Genomic DNA, 13,878 nt, shown 5'->3' with positions numbered 1-13,878 from the left:
CATTATGATTAGGTCTGTGTATTTCCCTCCCTTTTATTCTCCCTGCTGTTGGTTCGTTCTCTCTCTCTCTCTCTCTCTCTCTCTCTCTCTCTCTCTCTCTCTCTCTCTCTCTCTCCTTCTCTCTCTCTCTCTCTGTCTCTGTCTCTCTGTCTCTCTGTCTCTCTCCCCTTTCCTCCTTCTTCACCAATGTTTGCTACTCTCTAGCACTTCTGCTCATTTTCCCTCCTTTCTCTCAATTTGCAATCACCTCCTCACCTTTTACATAATCTCCTCCCCTCCTCCTTTCCTGTTGGGTTAAATAGATTTCTATATTCAATTTATTGTCTATAGGATTCCCATATGATTCAAGTCATGCTCACTGCTCATCCTCCCATCCTTTGCTCCATTGAAATAGGCCATTCCAACCTCGTTATATAGAATAATTTCCACCTCTGTACCTTTTGTACCAGTGAACTTTTTCTCATTTTTAATTTTTTATATCTTTCCCTCAGATTCGCTTTATATCCATACCCTCTGGCTATGTATCTTCTTTATAACTGTGCTATTAGTAATACAGATTTTAAGAATTACTAATACCATCTCCCATTGTATGAATGAAAACATGTTATCTTTAAGCCCTTATGTTTTCATTGGCCCTTTTTAATAGTTTTTTATTTTATTTTATTTTATTTTATTTTTGGTATTAGAGGAAAGATTTTTGGTTTACTTCTGCTGTCTTTTATGCAAACTTGAAATCCTTCAATTTATTTGAATGATCTTTTCTTTTTCTTGATGTATTATGCTTAATTTTACTATATAAGTGATATCTGATTGTAGTCATACACCCTTTTCCTTCTGGAATAGCATATTTCATGACCTCTGGTCCTTTAATGTTGCAAGCTTCTTAATCCTGTGAAATGCTGTTTCTGATTCCCTGATATTTAAATTATTTCTTTCTGGCCACTTGTAGCATTTTTCCCTTGCCCTGATAGTTCTGAAGTTATTCTATAATGTTCCTTAGACTTTTTATATTGGGAGAGAAAGAGAAAGAGAGAGAGAGACAGGGAGAGAGACAGGGAGAGGAGAGGAGAGAGACAGGGAGAGAGACAGGGAGAGAGACAGGGAGAGGAGAGGAGAGAGACAGGGAGAGGAGAGGAAAGGAGAAGAGGGGAGAGAAGGGGAGGGGAGGAGGGAAGGGAAGGGGAGGGGAGGGGAAGAGGGAAGGGGAGGGGAGGGGAGGGGAGGGGAGGAGAGGGGAGGGGGGGAAGAGGAGGGGAGAGGGGAGGGGAGGGGGGAGGGGAGGTGGAAGCAGAAAATGTATGCTTAAATTGTATTCATACATAATCAGTTCCTTTTCTGGGTATGGATAGAATTTGTGATCATAAGTCCTTCAAAGTAGGCATATATTATAGTATTGCCGATAATAGCAAAGTCATTTATACTTGCTCATCTCATAATTTTGCTATTACTTTGTATAAAATATATTTCACTTTGCTTGATTTTGTGGAGGACTTTGCAAGTTTTTTGTTTGTTTGTTTGTTTGTTTTTCTGAAAGCACCTTGCTAATCATTTCCCATAAACCAAAAATATTCTATCAGAAACAAATACCAAAATTTACTTAGTCATTCCCCAATTCATAGGCATTTTCTCAGTTTCTATTTTTTTTTTTTTGCCCTGAGAGCTGATATAAAAGTTTTTTTCTACATATGTGTATTTTTCCTTTAAACAAAAACAAAAACAAAAACAAACAAACAAACAAAAAAAAAAACCTCTTAGTATTCATGCCTACTAGTGTATTGTTAGGTCAAACAATATACATTAGTTTTTACATGCACACATATATGTATACATGTGTGCGTGTATGTGTATATATGTTTTATGTATACATGAGCATATATAATATAGGCTTGTTATTTATCTTCTACAGAGTTTGCTCTCCTCTCTCAGACTGTGATATCCTCAAGAGCAATTCTTTTTGCTTGCTTTGGTATCCCTATTGCTAAACACAACACCATACACAGAGTAGACACTTACTAAATAGTTATAACTGGCTGACTGAAATGGTTATTTTTGACCATAGTATTGACTATTCATATTAACCAGAAAATTTCATTTTTCTTTTTACTTTATTATCAGAATTCTAATACTAAATAATAAGACAAAATAATTTAAACATGATCAATAAAAATTCAAAAATGGAGTGGGATTAAATCTTATCTACTTTCTAACAAGATCATCACCATATAAGTATCTTAAAAAGGGAGAATTATAGAATATACCTTTCCTATTTATATTTTAGTTGAATTAATTTATAGAAAAACTAGTCTTTAATGTACTATGGCATCTTTTCTTCTTCCCAAATTGCCTCAATCTTTAAAATTTTAGTCAAATCACAATAGGACATGACAATTTTTAATGAGTATCATTGAAATCCATTGAAGAAATTCACAAAGTTGAGAGAGAAGTTAGACATCAACTTATCCAATTTCTACATTTTACTGATGTGGCAACAAGATGAGACCAAGGTTGATCAAATGATTTGCCCATAAGTTTATGATTAATTCTTTACAAGTATAATAACTGATATCATTGGATCTGTGTTTTTTCCTAGTCCAGTGTTTTTTCCCATAGTCATTAATTACATATGTCAACAATGGTAGAGATAAAAATGCTGGAAATAGAGTAAGAGAAACCCAGGTTTTAATAACATCTTTGGAACTTGCAAGGATGGGGTAGCAGAAACAAAACAACAACAACAACAACAACAAAAAATTGTGGATTTGAAAGCAGGAAAATCTGAGTTCAAGTCCCCTCATTGACACAAATTATTTGAATACCTAAGTGTTTTGAGAAAATGTTAATTATTTTGATACTCTCTAAATCTTTCTTTATAATAGAGCACCATATTTTCATGCTACAATAAATTTTAGGGCAGTATCAGCCCATCCTAGGTTTTGTAGCAGTAACAAACTTTTGGTTAAGGGTTTGTTTCAACTGTTTGTTTTGAAAATGACATGTATAGAAAAGGTTTAAATAATAGGCAACATACTCTACAAAGAAAGAATAAAGGGATTAGGAATGTTCACTCCTAGATAATAATGCAAGAGAAATAAATAATAATCTTAAAGTATATAATGAGTTGATTTAAGTGAGGATATAAATGGATTATACTTTAGCACTATTAAAATTGAATGAAGTAAAATGCTCTTAAATTTCAGAATGAAGTTTTATTTATGGTAAGCAGAAGAGAGATGTTTTGATTTTTTTTGTATTTTTTTTAATAGAGATAATTAAAAGTAGAAAAAAGAGGAAGTGGAATTCCTTTGTCTATCTATGTAAAATATAGATTTTTATATAGATAATTATATAAATAATAGATTATGTGTATAATACATATATATGTGTGTGTGTGTGTGTGTGTGTGTGTGTGTATATTAAAGAGCTTATAAAACTTTCATGATTAGAATATCTACTTTAGAGAAAGCTCTTTAATCCTTTTCCAAATATCATTGTCTTAAGGTGACAATGACAAAGAAAGTTTCCCCATGAAATAGAATATTGTTTCATGGATATGTCTGCTTGCTGCTCAGTAAGGACCATTCTTGTTATCACCCTAGAAGAACTGAACAAAGAAAACATAAATCCGACAAGATGTTGTGTTTTGGAAACCAATCTGAATGTCTTCAACTTTGTCATTGTGAAGAAAGAGTAGTGTGTTGAATCTAAATGGCAAGGACAATGAATAAGATCCTTCTTCCATTTGTCAGTGATCCACAATCTCATTGGGATGGGGGATTCTGACAAAGTCCAACATTTTTGAGGTGGCTTTGAAAATGTGGTTGTTTTAAACAATTCATCATAATTTAGCCCATCTGACTAGAAAATTTGGCTTCACACAATAGACACCAAGATTTTTTAGCTTGGTCAGATGTGCCAGAACTTTTGGTCTTGGACAATCTTCAAGGTCACTCCTATCACCGCAAGCTTGCACAGGAGGGCTTTAGTGGATTAAAAAATATCTTGAGGGAAAAAATGCCTCCAAGCTCTAGCTTTCTACTTAAATATCACTCCCTACCACATGGCATTTTTTAAACAGCTGGACTCATTTAATTAGAGCAACATTTTTCCTTAGGTTTAATTTTCTGCATATTTTATTAGCTTCTCCATAATTTGAAAATAATGTTATTGTTGTTTTTTCACCTAAAGGATGATTGAAACTATGTAAATAGAGTTGAAAGCAAGGTAACTGCCATACACAAACAAAGTCTTATTGATTGTAGGAAGAGCTGACTGGAACAACATCAGATTTATTGGAATGAGAAGGGGACAGCAGTTCTAATGAAAATCTAGCCAGTATAGGCTAGCCAATATCATTTATTATAGGCAAATCATTCTTTACATTATAATCTTTAATAATTCAACCTTCATTTTAATTAATGAATAAAATGAGATGAAGAGAGCTTAGGATCTACCCAGTTGACAAAGATGAGCTATAGATTTAATGCATCTTTGGGCTTATTTCTTTCTTTTTGCCATCTATAGAAGATCAATGTAACTGCAATAATACTAGGGAATTTAGTTAGTGGGGATATTGACATTCAATACGTATTGTGTTATTAATTCAATAACTTTAATTTACTTTTCTGGATGACTACTTATTTATGGTATAAATATGATTATTTTCCAGGTGGTCAGCTTAGTGAAGATGATAAATTGAAATGTCAATACATTTTTCAGTTTTTAGGGAGCATGCTGTAAATATTTAACAAGAAGATTACTTGATTTCAGTATTCATGTCCCACAGGGTAATGGTGCTTGTACAAGCCCTTCATTTTTCATTTATTGAGGGTTCCAATGGTTTAAGGGCATGGCAGTGAAGCTGGTTAGTGATTTGCCTGAGTCAATAATAACGGGAACATGTAATGAAATTAACACGTGTTTGTTGTTATTTGGATGACATTCATTTTTAATATTGAAAGGTCCCCATAGATTTTTACTGAGACTTTGAGTAAATCATTTTACCTTGATGGAATTGTTTCCTTAACTGTGAAATGGAACTGAGGACATAACTGAGGACTGTGTACTATAGATTGGGTTTTTTTTTATTGACAAGACTGTTAACATATAGATGCTACTTTAAAGTTTGCAAACATATTTATATGTAAAAGTACATTAGATTTTCCACTAAAAAAACAAACAAAACTGTGAAATAACTACTATTATGATCCCTAGTCTATTTTTTTCAGATGAGGAAATAATTGGCTGAACAAAGTTAAGAGGTTTATTAATGGATGCACAGGTGGCATCTGAGAAGAATTCAAACCCAGCTTATCCTGAATCCAAGCCCCACACATTTCACTACATCAGTAATATCTTTATCTTTTATAATCTCTTCATTTATTTATGTGTGATATTTAAATATTCAGGTTTTTTTTTCCTTTTCTTTTGGGCTTTCCTTTCAAAATATCCACTGTGATTTTTTTTCCTTTTGATGTTTCTTTTCAAAATACTCATTTTCATCAGGTTGATACAATCCTAAATAAGATAATTTCAAACATTTGTTTTATCCCTGTACGTTGATACAAGGAAAAAGAATGTTTAAGTGACTTGGATACATGCAATCATTTCTTAAAATGGCAGCAATGGCAATATTTCCTTGAGATTAGTAGAAAAGAGATAAGAAAAAAATTTTTTTTTTTCATTTTGTGGAAGCCTGAGGATTAGAAAGAAAAAAAAAATTTGTTTGTTTATATTTTGGGAACTAGTGAAAACTTCCATTGTGCTATACTGGTTTGAAAAAAAGAATAATCTATTGGGTATTCACTATCCAGTTGTCATGACAACACACTTTCCCCTAGTGTGAATTTAGAGAAGAAAATGCTAAGTTTAGGATTAAGAAGTTGGTTTATCATGTACTTGATTAGTTTGCATGCTGCTCTAATGTGAGAACTATCAAATCTCAAGTATTAGAAGACAACTCAGAAGTTATTCTCATCCTCAGCTAAAGCAAGAATGATTTCTTTATCTTCTCTGACAAGTAGTTATCTTGCCTCCCCTTGTCATTTCCAATGAAAAATAATTCACTGTCTATTAAGGCAGTACATTCCATTTTGAATAATTCTGATTATTAAGAACTTCATTCTCATTCAAATTTTAAATCACCTTCCCTGTCTTTCCATCCATTGGTTAGCACTTTTTCCTTGGTAAGACAAGCAAAATAAGAAAACTTTAGTTACTCATTAATTCTTTAAATATTTAATTAGTGAGATAATGTCCCAGTTATGTTTTCTCTATCTATTCACAAGTATTATTACAACTGTGTTTTGAGTACTTCTCATATAATAATAAAATGAAACAATTCTTCTTTGCATGAAACTTATAGTTCTATTAGGCAAGTGTATGTAAATGTTGCACATAAACCTCTTAATAATCAATCAATGAGCATTTGGAATGAACCTAGTATGCATGAGAACTTGTGACATTCATCAAGAATAAAATTTAAAAAAAATATGAAAAAGTTCTACTAACAAGGATTTTCTATTCTATTAAGGAAGACAACAAATGATTTTGTCCAGACTATAGGACATACCCAGATTGTCTCAGATTCAGACACTTATGATGTAGGAAGTTGTGTCTGGGGTATATGTATACATACATACATACATACATGTGTGTATGTGTGTATCTTTGTGTATTTATTTATATGTATATACATATGCAATAAAATTTAATGAATTAAAGATAAAATATAAATATATATTCATATGAAGAATCACATAGTGATACACATATATAGTGCATATAAATAGTGCACATATAGACATAGGTCTACATATGCATGTATATATAAAGAAAGCATTTACCAAAAAGTCATGTTGTAAAAGAAAACATAGATTACTCTCCCCCCAAAAAAACTCTCAAGATAAGAAATAAAAAAAGTATATTTTAGTCTGTATTGACATAATAAGTCCATTTGATGAATATGGATATCATTTTTGATCAAAAGTTCTTCAGAGTCATCTCGGATCATTGTATTACTGTGAATAGCAAAGTCATTCACAGTTGATCATCCCATAACTTTGTTATTACTATGTATATAGTACATTTCATTTTGCTTGAGCTCAGGGAGGACTTTCTAAATATACCTTCCCAAAAGAAATTTACATCCAACTTGCAAAACATGACACTATGTACATAACTGAGTGCATACAATAATATGAGCAAGTAAATGCAATACAATGGATTTCTACAACCAAAACAAGAATAATCAGGTTAAAAGTAATAGCATGAGTTGTTGAACTTAGTCTTCAAAGAATCTTGTGTTTCTTAAAGTTAGAGATGAGGAGAGAGAAATTCCAGACATTGAGCACTCCTAGTATAAAACCATATAGGGCAGATCTGAATGGAATGTAAAGAAAGGCAAAAAGTCAATCAATTTGATTGGGGTAGAGTCTACAAGGGGGATTGTTGTGACACACATTAGAACATACCTGAAAAGATCTAAATTGTCAAGGGATTTAAAAATAGCATTGAGAAGAGTTTAATTGTACTAGAAGCTCATAGATGTAATGAATATTCTTGAAGTGGACAGTGACAAGATTAAATATGTTCTTATGGCATCTCACTCTGATAGCTGCATGGAAGATGGCTTTGAGAGGTGTGAACATTCTAATTGTCCAAAAGTATGACAACTATTTTTTTTTTTTCATTTTTAGCACTGATCTGTCACAAAAGAGATTCACCAGTGAGGAAATCCTCTCTGTCAGTCATGAATAGTGACTTCTTTTCAACTTAATAGGCTATCAAAGATTTCATTTTAACACTGTTTAAAAGACTTGCCTAAATTCATAAAACTAGTAAGTGATGGGAATGTAGCTGATTGATATATTTTCAGTGTGAACATTTTACACCCTAGAAATGAATAAATTTGACAAATGATAGCTTGATTTGTTGTTTGATTGATTTGATTATTTTCAAGAACAGTGCTACTTTTTTGTTGTTTTTGTTGTTATTTGTTTCCTTATCTTTTTTATTGAAGTTTTTTTTTTTATTTTCAAAACATACACAAGGGTAATTTTTTTGACCCTTACAAAACCTTGTGTTCCAATTTCTCCCTTCCCCACTCCCTCTCATAGATGGCAAGTAATTCAATATATGTTAAACATGGTAAAAAAATATATATATATATGTAAACCCAATATAGGCATAGGTAGTTATACAATTATCTTGTCTCACAAGAAGAATCAGATCAAAAAGGAAAAAAAAATGAGAGAGAAAATAAAATTCAAGCAAACAACAACAGAAAGAGTGAGAATGTTATGTTGTGATCCACACTCAATTCCCACAGTCCTTTTTCTTCGTGTAGATGGCTCTCATCATCACAAGATCATTGGAACTGGTCTGAATTACCTCATTTTTGAGAGGAGGCACATCCATAGAATTGATCATCATATACTCTTGCCATTGCTGTGTACAGTGAAATCCTGTTTCTGTATACTTCGTCTAGCATCATTCCTGTAACTCTCTCCAGGCCTCTCTGAAATCATCCTGCTGATTGTTTCTCAGAGAACAATAAATTCCATAACATTCATATACCAATTCAGCCATTTTCCAATTGATGGGCATTCACTCAGTTTTCAATTTTTAGCCAATAGGAAAAGGGCTGACACAAACATTCTTTGCACACATGGGTCCAGAAGAAACACTGCTGAATCTGACATCATACCCAGTTTGAGAACTTTTTGAGCATAGTTCCAAATTGCTCTCAGAATGGTTGGCTATGTTTAACAGTACTTCTTAAACTTGTTCCACTTGAGTCTTTTTTCCCAGAAAATGTTTATGCATCCCCAGTTACATAGGTATGAAAAATAGGTAAACAGATCAACCTTTCTTATAATAAATCATAATTTTATGATCCCCATATTTATGAACCTATATGGGGTTGCAACTCATCATTTAAGAAGCTATGATCTAGACTTAGAAAGTGATGGGGGAAATTTAATAATAACGAATAATCTTAAAAGTCTATTGTGGGGACAGATAGATGATGCAGTGGATAGAGTACTGGCCTTCAAGTCAGGAGGACCTGAGTTCAAATCTAGCATTAGACACTGTCTAGCTGTATGACCTTGGGCAAGTCACTTAACCCTTTTGCCTCCGGGGGAAAAAAAGGATATTGTGCAAACTTGGTCCCCACTCTTTCAGAGAACTAGTTATTAAACATTTACTAGCACTACTCTGAAGAAATGCAAAATTTTGCAAATTTAAAGGCTGGCTCTCTATTCATTCAACCAAGCTGCTTTTGTTTCAATTTTCTTTACTGATTTTTTGTTTGTTTGTTTGTGTGTGCACACATGTTCACATACTTGACTTACACAAAAATAAAATCCTCATTCCCTCCAACCAGTGTAATAACAAATATTCTCTTGGTTAGGGTGGTGCTTTATAATGATTCCATCTAATCTTTTTTTTTTTTTTTTTTTTTCTGTTTTACTTCAGTATCGATTCAATCCTAAAGGCAGTAGAATCTCTTCATTATTCTGGGAAGGCCATTGCAGAGCCACCTAACAAGCTTGCAATATTTCACCATAAACATGAATCTTGTCACTGCATGCATCAAGCTGGCCTTCATGTTGCACAGGGCACCCTGATCACACACACAATAATAATAATAATAATAATAATAATAATAATAATAATAATAATAATAATTTTATCTGTGTTCATAAGTGCCAGAAGTAATTCAATATTATTTGGTACCCCACATTAAAACCAAAAGACAGTTTTTTTTTTTCAGCTAGAGTATCTGGGGAATATTATTTTTGCCTGAATTATCTACTGCAGAACCATAGTTCTCTACTTGAGTTTGCATGTGTAGACATAGTCCACACTTCAGTCTGCATTATGTGAGTGATCAATGGATTTATAAATGACCAGATTCTGGACACTAGAAGAATGTTTGAACATTGATCCCTTACCTCATGGAAGCTAGCTACTTGATAGCTGTTTGCAAAGCATTAGCTAGAGTGTTAAGCAAACTATGAGATCCCCAGGGAATATTTACACAAGAAAACTATAGGATAGAAGTATTCTGAATAATCTAAAATAAGGGAATAGTGAGAGCAAAGAAAAAGTAGGAGATCCTATGAGGCAAAGAACCACAATTAGTAGAATGAAGATGATTTCTTTATTCCTTTCCCCTCATCAATTCCAAAGGAATATCTGAGATATCTTTTCCTGCCCTTCAGGACAAACCTTTCCTGGCAATCTTCCAGATTATCTTTAGCTAATAAGTGGTTGTACTTCTAATCTTCATAGGTTTTACCAGTCAAGTGATATTTTTGAGGCTAATTTTAATAATTGGTCATGAGGTTATGAGAGGAGTTTAGAAAGTCACGTGTGCCTTCTCTGCCATCTTAGCTCCCTCCCCACCCTCCCAGCCTTGATCTTAGTAGAGGAGTTCAAGAGGCAAGAAGGTCACCAGGAGGATGGTCAAAAATGGAATCTGGCATCTGAAGTCTTCTCTGTGTCTGTGGCTGAGAGAACCCTCTGTGTCTGAGACTCCCTTAAACATCTCAATACGATTACAACACTTCAACACATTGAGCATGTACAACCATTACATCACCGTACTAAGTACTAAGTATATATGTGAACTAGTAAATCATCATCTCCTCAATCACACTGAGTTAACACCTTGTTGTAAGTATCCTTGTTTCAAGTATACTTCTCCTGAGTTTGACCCCCTTCTACACAGGACAACATTTTTAAGTGGCTGCTTGGAAAGAATAATTATTTGGAATGGGAAGGAGATGTTTGATTTCTCCCTACTATACATAACCCATATTGTAATTCAGGTACTTTCTTCCTTCCCTCCTATATTTGTACTCCCATATCTATTGATGATCTCCCAGGCATTGAACTGAGAATGTGCATAAAAGAACTCTTCTATTCTCTTATTTCCTTTTTCAAGGGAATTGAGCCAGGTGCACTTCATATTGGTTTCTCTGTGGTATATTTGAGGTTCAGCACCAAATGTTGAGATTGATACAGGCAACAAATATTAAAATTTGGTCATATGAAGAATCAACAATGGTCATTATTTATGAGAAGAAATTACAGGGGAAAAATTAATAGACTTGAGGGAGCTTATAATTAAACACCATGAGCTATGGAAGTAGGGAAATAGGACAATAAAAAAGATATTGCAAGGCATGATGGGGAAATGAGAGGAAAGATACCATAAGGCATGGAGAAGGGGTGAGGAAAAAGATACCAGAGACAAAGAACAGTGGCTATACACTACAAAGGGGTTCAGCAAAGATGAAGTGAGTGATGGACAGATTTGTAGGGAAACTTGGCTTCAGGGATTTGACACGGCTTGATTTCTGAGCCTACTCAAGACTTCCTGAGAAGATCAAGGGAATTGCTTGCCTCAGGGAGTAATTTTACTATTACTTTAGAACTACTTCAGGTTTTCTCTGCCAACTCCACCTAGTTGCTCAGGACCTTATCACTAGGACACAAAAATTCTCATTTTTCTACTATGATTTCATTGTCAGAAGTCATTCTTATAGAATATAATCTCCAGGAGAGTAAATCTTATTTAAAAAAAAATCTTCCTATCTGTAGCAACTAATAGCATCTGACACATATAAGGATTTGAGTAAATTCTTATTGAATGATGGACTTTGAAGTTTTTTTTTTTTTTCCCCTGTGTGTGTATTTGAGAAGGTTGTTAAATAATAGAAGATATTAGGGTATATGATACAATACTAATGAAAAAAATTGATAAATTGAGGGTGCCACACACATCATTTGGTGTCAGTTGGGAAAGGGAACTATTCACTAGGATGGAATTTGTAATAACTATAAATTTTGCTGAATAAATGTATTTTATAATGGGTTTACCTATAGCAGGAAGAAGTTATTGAAAGGTTCTTACTGAAATGGAAACTGTCAGTAACACATAGACAGCATGGCCAACCCAATTTAGTTTCAGGACTTAAGTTCATTTTAAAAATCAAAATCTTAAATTGACTCAAACACTTAAAACTTTGAAAGTCAAGGTATAGAGTGCTGGATAATAAACTGATTCTTACTTTGACTAGAAAGAAAATTATTTTCATTAAAGTAGCAGGAGAGACGGGGCAGTACATTTACCACTCAATCAAATAATTATTAAAGACTTGTTTTGTGTCAGGAATTGTTCTCAATCCTGGGTATATAAATGCAAAAAATAAGGTGTGTCTGAGCTCAATAAGCTTATATTTTGTCATAATGTAGAGTTTCAATGAAGATTCTCAATTTTGTTTTTTGGAGATCTCAGTCCTATTATCTAAATTAAAGGATAGTGTTATGGTTATTGAGGGAGGTTGATTCACAAGGGACAACAATACAGCATTTAGTATTTCTAATAGAGGAAGTTCAGAGAGCAAATCTACCATTCCAGTGGCTAAAATTATTATGTATATTATTGAAGTATTCCTCTGCTGTTATCTAAGAAACTGATTTAATGATGTCTTAAGTAAACAAATAAAAGAAGGGAAGAAAGCTGAATAATCTTATGTACATTGTAATAAAATCTGGCTAAATTTAGTCAGGAGAGATGGGATATCACTTCTGATGCCTTTATGCAACATTTCTGAGCCTCAATTTCTTTATTAAATGTAGATAACAGTATTTATCTCATAGGATTGTTAAAATGTATGTTAAACAGTACATATGCACTAAATCATTAAATGAATGCCAAAGAAGATTATACAATGGCCTATATTTATGGACAGTGCTGATTAAAATTTAAATAAAAGCCTACTTTTCTGTTTCTTGACCATCTTTTCTAAGACCATCACCTTCATACCCCCACTTGTTCTTAGCTGTCAAGAAGATTAAAAATAAGTCAATTTCTTAAAGAGCCAACTCAAGTGTTAATCCCTAAAAACACTTTAACTGATTCTCACATAATTTTCCTGATAATTTTTATTAGATTCTCCTTCCACTGGATCGCTTGCACATTGCCTCTCCAAAACTAATTTATATTTATTTAATATAATCTTATATTTACTCATCAATGTACACATTGTTTTATCTGGTAATAATAATAATAACAACAAAACATTTATATAATGCTTACTATGTTGCAGACACTGTGGTATTTTACAATGATTGTATCTTTTATTCTTATAACAAACCTCAGAGGAAAGTGTGGTTATTATTCCCATTTTTATACAAAGAAACTAAATTAAATAAAGGTGACAAATCACTTGCCCAGGGTGATGCAAATAGTATCTCAGGTTAAATTTGAATTCTGCTCTTCCAGATTTCAAGCCTGTTACTCCATTCGCATTATCTTCTAATTGTTATATAATGTAAGCATGTAGAGGGTAGGGGCTATTTAATTTGGAATCCTCACACTTGCCTAGAGTGATTAAAACTGTACATATTAATTAAATTGAGCTCATATTTCTTTAATTTTGTTTATCTAGATTGAATGTTTAAGATATTGTGGGGGCACATGCCAGTCCATTCAGCCAAGCATTAGCAAATCAATTTTCTTAGTGTATGAGGTTATCTTTTTTTCATCTTTCATATTTTTTCCCTGGTAGCTTCATGTGAGACATTACTGTATTCTGACATTGTCCTTCACATCCAGGGATCCTCTTATTTAGATCCTGCTTCTTTGATACAAATAAATTCAATTTGAGACTTTTGAGCATTTATGATAATCTTATTCTCTTTTAAAAAATTCATCTGTGTACATGTCAATATCACATAGTATTTCTTGAAAATTGAAAGATAATTTTGTTAATAAAATAAAATAAAAAACCTGACTTTTTTTTTTTTTTTTTTTGGCTAGACCTGTCACGTTATCAACATAGGAAGCCAATGGGGAAAATCCCT

Source organism: Antechinus flavipes, chromosome 2, assembly GCF_016432865.1.
Source record: "Antechinus flavipes isolate AdamAnt ecotype Samford, QLD, Australia chromosome 2, AdamAnt_v2, whole genome shotgun sequence".
NCBI classification, from domain to species: domain Eukaryota; kingdom Metazoa; phylum Chordata; class Mammalia; order Dasyuromorphia; family Dasyuridae; genus Antechinus; species Antechinus flavipes.
This window is presented reverse-complemented; position numbering follows the sequence as displayed.